Source organism: Oryzias latipes, chromosome 3 (genome assembly GCF_053564925.1).
Source record: "Oryzias latipes strain Hd-rR chromosome 3, Olatipes_Hd-rR_3.1".
NCBI lineage: Eukaryota > Metazoa > Chordata > Actinopteri > Beloniformes > Adrianichthyidae > Oryzias > Oryzias latipes.
Genome location: NC_136239.1, coordinates 5,801,919 through 5,807,169, shown reverse-complemented (window position 1 = coordinate 5,807,169; position 5,251 = coordinate 5,801,919). Strand labels below are relative to the sequence as shown.

At 39.4% G+C, this 5,251-nt stretch overlaps 1 non-coding gene across 1 annotated transcript; it reads left to right on the top strand.

Moving 5' to 3' along the window:
* The first annotated feature begins 914 nt into the window (after positions 1 to 914).
* trnaq-cug (transfer RNA glutamine (anticodon CUG)) lies at positions 915 to 986 on the top strand. Its single transcript has one exon. It is a non-coding gene; the product is annotated as a tRNA-Gln (tRNA).
* Positions 987 to 5,251: the final 4,265 nt, after the last annotated feature.

The following is a 5,251-nucleotide window of genomic DNA, read 5'->3' as shown; positions in this document are numbered from 1 at the left end:
CAATGTTTCTGAATATTATCTTCATGTATTATTTGTGACTCAAAAGTGTCATTTATGTGTGAATATGAATGTTTGAACAACTGGATGGATACATGGATGAAATGAATGGATGGGAAAGTGACATTATATGTGTTAGATGCAACAGATGGAATGAAATGCTATGAATGAGTGAATGAATGTAATGCAACCACAAGGGAACACAATGCAGTGCTCAGTTGTGCCGGTCCCAAGTCCGGATAAATCCAGAGGGTTGTGTGAGTGCCAAAACAAATTGAACATATGAATCACAAACAGAGATGATTTATAAATGTCTAGATCTCACAATCCTTAGCATCTCAGAGAAATAGTCCTGGAGGCTCAACTCCTCCCCTATGACTGCGCTCTGAACCCGGTGGTGGACACCAAAAGTAAGGGATGCCATCAAGCTAAAGAAGGATTTCTACCAAGCCTGGCTGGCTTGTGGGACTCCTGAGGAGGCTGACAGGTACCTTCAATTTTCAGCCGCCCTGTTGAAGAGGCAGAACCTCGGTCCTGGGAGGAGTTCAGTGAGGTCATGGAGAAAGACTATCGGTTGGCCTCAAAGAGACAGTAGCGGCACCTCAAAAAGCGAAAACAGTTTTGACTGGAGACACTGTTGGGTGATGGAAGATGTCGGCTGCTGCTCCTGCTGGGTCTCCCAACACTGATGTGACTGCACCAACAAATGACCGCCTAGTTTACGTATTACTGTTTACAGACCACCAAAGCTTCCTTTGTAGCAAAGAAAGCCTTTTTTAGGTTTTTGAAATAATCTATGCACTTCACTGTTAGTGTACAAAATATGACCCATTTCTTTTACGTATAATACTTATTTTAATCATAAATCTTTATCTTGGTCAGAATATTTAAACCTGTAATATTGTGAGTAAACTTAGGGTTCTATGGTGTAATGGTTAGCACTCTGGACTCTGAATCCAGTAGTCTGAGTTCAAATCTCAGTAGAACCTTGAAACTCTCCTTATTCATCAATGTTACATCAATTTCATCAAACTAACTGATCAAAAATTACCAGTATTTGCAAACAAATGTAACCCATGTAATATGTTTTGTGTTAATTTCACCAAAATCGCTTTTGTTGTCTTTATTTTGTTGTTTTTATGGGAATGTTTTAAGCGGAGACTTTTATTTTGGTGGTTCGCTGCTACTTTTCGCGGCATCCCCCTCAGTCTCTGTGAGGACTGCCGAGAGTATGGAGAGAAATTAGACTCAGTCGGATTTGTGCGTGCGTAATTCTTGATTTGTGCGTAAATTAGGATCTGTGTATGCATATTCTTGCTTTGTGCGTGCGTAAATTTGGATTTGTGCATAAATTTGGATTTGTGTGTGATTTGTTACTCACATAATACGTTTTGTGTATAAGTTAAAAAAATATAAAATGAAAAAAATACAAAATGCAATTTACGTATGCACAAATTAAGATTACAACAGCTTGAAACTACTTACACACACACATCTTTAAAAAACACGCACAAATCCCTTGTTACGCACACACGAAGCCAAAGTTACGCACGGATCCACCGTGAGACTGTTTTCACGTCTCACAAATCCGTCCGTAAGTGCTGCGTTTAAATACCAGTGGAATGCTCGGTCATTAGAATTTTCCTATCAGCCTTCTCTTCTAAACGTATTTCCTTCAGTGGGTGTAGCAGGGCTTTAAAAAACTTTGAAGGAAAATAAAAATTATCGTCTGAGAATATGACGTTCACTTTTAAACGCTAATATATATGTTGAAAGTATATTATTCTCCGAGACACCGAATTGATGTAAAATGCGTAACAGGAACGACCAGTAGGGGCCACTGTTTTTTTTCTTCCGGAAAAATCAAAGGCAGTCAGACTGAGAGAGTCACGGGAAGAATGGCGGCGCATCTCGGTGGTCAGCGCCCCGAAGTAAGTAGCCTCTATGTTCAACACTAACATCTACTGTCTTCATGTATTGATTGAGTCATTGTCTGGATACGTTTGGAAGGGAAGGCTGATAGGAAAATTCTAATGACCGAGCATTCCACTGGTATTTAAACGCAGCACTTACGGACGGATTTGTGAGACGTGAAAACAGTCTCACGGTAGATCCGTGCGTAACTTTGGCTTCGTGTGTGCGTAACAAGGGATTTGTGCGTGTTTTTTTAAAGATGTGTGTGTGTAAGTAGTTTCAAGCTGTTGTAATCTTAATTTGTGCATACGTAAATTGCATTTTGTATTTTTTTCATTTTACATTTTTTTAACTTATACACAAAACGTATTATGTGAGTAACAAATCACGCACAAATCCAAATTTATGCACAAATCCTAATTTACGCACGCACAAAGCAAGAATATGCATACACAAATCCTAATTTACGCACAAATCAAGAATTACGCACGCACAAATCCGACTGAGTCTAATTTCTCTCCATACGAGAGGAGGTAAGCAGCAGATTTTGCTCTAACCAGTTTGGGTAAAAGTGGAGTTTAGTTAAAGTTAAAAAAAAAAAAAAAAATGTTAACAAGATAAAACTTTCCTCACATCATTTCTATTTTTGTTTATCGTGTGAAATATATTGTTATGGGCAAATGCAGCACTCGGCGGTTTGCTAGCCTTGACGGGACTTGAGCTAGCATGTATGGTCTCACATGTGACTCTGGGGGTTTTCTCCCCCTTCCTCAGGTGTGTGTGGAAGAGTGAGACCCGACGCGACGTTTATGTGCTGTATTTTTGTTTTCACACAGGTATGTGAGCATTTATTTTCATCAGATATATTTCATTACCTTTTGCTTTTTATTAATTGATTTATATTTGTTTGGGGTATATTTTAACACAGTGTTATTTGTATTGATGTTTTGTAATTTGAAATGCTACAAAAATGCCATTCAATGAGCGGAAGTGTGCTATATATGTACTTTTGTAATATGTGGAGTCTCTGTGAGGACTGCCGAGAGGAGGTGTGTGTGGAAGAGTGAGACCCGACGCGACGTTTATGTGCTGTATTTTTGTTTTCACACAGTAAATCCCCTTAAATGGATGGCAATCCCTGTGTGAGACTCTTTATTCATTGAAGACACAACGCAGAAGATTTTAGCTGATGCTGCACTCGCCGAGCAGCAAGAGTGCGCCCGGCTACACAAACCTGTAGTTTTCTGGCCTCTAGAAACTATTTTTTTTCATAAATCATCTAAACACTTCAGTTAGTGTAAAAAATATGCCACATTAATTTGTCATATAAATATTTTTTATTCATAAATCCTTTGTGTTGGTCAGCATATTTTCCATTATGTTAGAATTTTTATGTTCCACAGCAGCATCACTAACTGCAAAGGACCGTTTTGTTTCCGCAGCTGGAAAGATTTCTGCATCTTTGAGCGGAAATTTGACCCCCGCCACATCCTGGAAAAGTCCCCAAACTTGAAAATGAATTTTCTGCAGAGTGAACGACACCCCACCAAGATGATGAGATCACAGGAAGCGATACCGTGAATGGGCCGAAAATGGCTTATGGGGTAAAAAAAAAAAATCAAAATACCGTTACGAAACCAAAACACATGTGTCAGGGATATTCCAAGAACGTTTTGAAATCATTATGGGATGGCCACACCACCTACGGGTTTTTCAGCTGCTGCTATCTTATTTTATTAATGATCTCTACGTATTTATTGTTTTTAAAATTTTAGGATTTTATTGTGTTTTACTTTTGAGTGTACAGTGTCCATGTGGGGGTTTTGAAAGGCGCTTTTAAATAGAATGTATTATTGTTATTATTATTACTTTTTACAACATGTTCTGCTTCGTTTTGAACTAAAAAAGAAGACTGTCTGATTTTCATGGTTTGGATTACGTAAAAACAAAAGATTCTGGTTTCTGTCACCCAGGGAAGGTTCTGGACGACGAGGCTGTTCAACCACTGAGCGCATTCATACGCACGCACACACACCTTCATCCTGAAGAAGTTCATGTAGAGGCACCTGAGGGTTTCATCCAGAATCTTCCGACAGGAAAACTCCTCATTTGGATTGACAGAGAGATCATGGGTTTAGATATCTGACAAACATATGCTTGAAGACAAAGTTGTGCACAAATTAAAACTTGAACACAACATTTAGCATGCCTGCTTTGAATGGGACTATTTTTTGTTTTATCCCTTGTGCTATCCTAGGAACTTTAACATTGGGAGTTGGGTCATCTAGACCCACTAGACAGTGCGCTGAACCTTTTTTCTTCAATGATTTGTGATCTTCACTGGTGTCCATGGATTACATGAAATCTTTCCACCTTTATCCACCTTTGTCATGGTAGGGAGAACACGTCAAAGTAAGGGTGGGGTCATCTAAGATAACACAAGGGTTAAATACAACATTTCTTCTGTTAAACGACTGTCAACAATACAGGCAGATACATCGAGTCACAAAACATTCATTCAACAAAGTGTGCGTGCGTACTGACAACAACTGGAATGTCGGGAAATAAGACGCCTCTGCAATGAGAGAAAACAGAGAAACTGTTATGTTTTTACATTTAGCATTAAAGTTCTGTAAATGTGGATTGTTGATGTATGGACAAAATGTCACCACAACAGTGATGCCATAAGAGACGGTGTAGTATATTCACAACAAAACAGTAGAAAAAAAATATTACACAACATTTAAGGGTGTGTAGACAAATCCAAAACAGAACAACTCCTGCCACGTGCCAGCAGGAAAAAATCCTACTGAGGTTGTCTTCTTTCTTTTTTTAAATACTGCTGCTAGTTTAGCTCAGGGTTGGCTGGCTTCTTTTTCTTATCCATCATTTTCTTAACCCTCTCTATCCCTTTTGGGGTGGCTGTCCTGGCTACTGCTGGGTGAAGGTGGGGTTCACCCTGGAACCCAGCACGGCTTGTCCCGGGATGCTGGCTGGAGGGCAAGCAGGACCCCCCACCCGCTGCCTGCTCAGGCGATTTTGTTATTTTGTATGATGGTCCTTTTATTATCATCTCTTTTTTGACAAGCATAGCCTTTTTTTCTGTCTAAGTCCACCACTTTTAGCTCCTAAACGATCCTTTGGTTTATTGTTTCGCCTTACAAAATACGTTTTCAGATTGCTGATGTCTTGTTTTCTAACAGAGACAAGATCATTTCCCTGCTATGGGATCAATTTGGGCTTATAACTGTCAGGAAATGGTGGTGGAGGACCCAAAATGCAGGAGACCTGGATTGGTGACAGAAAATAAAACATTTATTAAACAAACGGAAACGTGACA